Below are 1,362 nucleotides of genomic sequence, written 5' to 3' on the forward strand. Positions count from 1 at the left end.
GCGATCTGCTCGGGCCGGATGAACGCGCACACTCCCGCACGGCAGCGCCCCAAGCGGCAGACGGCCGCGTACATCGCTCCCGGCGCCCGCCTGGAGCCCGCCCTCGGCACACTAGCCAGTATATTTCAGGCACTATAATGGAGGAAAGATTTTTTGCTTCCGATGAACCTAGTTCTTTGCCCCTGTGTTTTTAAATACGTGAAGTGGTTAGCACGTCGTCCTCACGCAGCTCTGTATCGTCGTAGCATCGCTGATTGTCCGAACGAAGTTTGCAGCTAAGCCAATGCAGCGACCGAAGCTGTGTGTGTGTGTGTGTGCATCGCCTCCTGTGTGTTGTGGACGCGTTCGTTTCGCGATGAAATGCGACATTGTACTTCTGCGGGTGGATAGTGCTTCCCATGGTCTGGATTATCTTTCTCCAACGACGTACCACTCAACCTCGCATGGGGTATGTGCAGTGTGCCTGGCTAAAAGCCTTCTCGCTTGCGCGCCAGAGTTGTGACTTGCTGCTCGTCCCCGCAAACCGGGTGTGAGGTGAGTGCCGAATTTACGACGGGCAGGAGGAGGCAACTCATCGTCTGTCAATCGCGGTTCAGACTTGCAACGCATGTTGTGACGTTGCGTTCGTTCGAAACGCATCTCTGGATTGTTTTGAAGTTGAATAAAATGTACGCGTCAAACCCGGGCATTCGGCTCAGGGCGTTCTCTGCGATTGCACCAAAGAAGTGCCACGGGACTTTCTTTATGGTACGTACTCACGTAAGATAAAATCCACGTCGTGTTATGGCCGTGTTGCATTCAATACAAACGGTTAAGCGTTTGTTTACACTTGTTTCGTTTGTCGTAAAATGTCAAAGCACTCCGGCACTCCGCTGGCAGATCAGCCGGCGAGCCGACGCTGAGCAGACGACTCATCTCTTTGCCGGAAGTGCGTGAAAAAGCCGCCCAATAGCAGGATGTCTAGCTCATGAAGAACATCTGGGAATCGATGATGTAGACATGTGAAGATGGCGGCGTCCAAAAACACGAAGGAAAGGGTGAGAAAAAAGCGACAAACTTTGCAACAAAAGTGTGAGCTTTCCGCTGCGCGTAAAAGAGTAATACTTGGCACAGGTGACGTTGGCGACCCAATCTAGCGATTGCGCTAGTTCATTTAGTGTGCTCAAAATGCCTTTCAGGGCCCCTTTAATAGTTGTGAAAGAGGTGCCAGCGGTGGTGAAGAGGAGCCCCGGAGCGGTGCCGAGTGAATCGATGACACCGGAATGAAAACTGGGTAGGGGGGGGGGGGGGGGTTAGACATACTGCTTTGCAGTAAACGCGCCCGAATTGAGACGACCACAAAAAATCGTGGGCCGTCTCCGC

Source organism: Haemaphysalis longicornis, unplaced genomic scaffold (assembly GCF_048455015.1).
Source record: "Haemaphysalis longicornis isolate Haplotype H1 unplaced genomic scaffold, Haemaphysalis longicornis Haplotype H1 scaffold_10, whole genome shotgun sequence".
In the NCBI taxonomy this organism is placed as follows: domain Eukaryota; kingdom Metazoa; phylum Arthropoda; class Arachnida; order Ixodida; family Ixodidae; genus Haemaphysalis; species Haemaphysalis longicornis.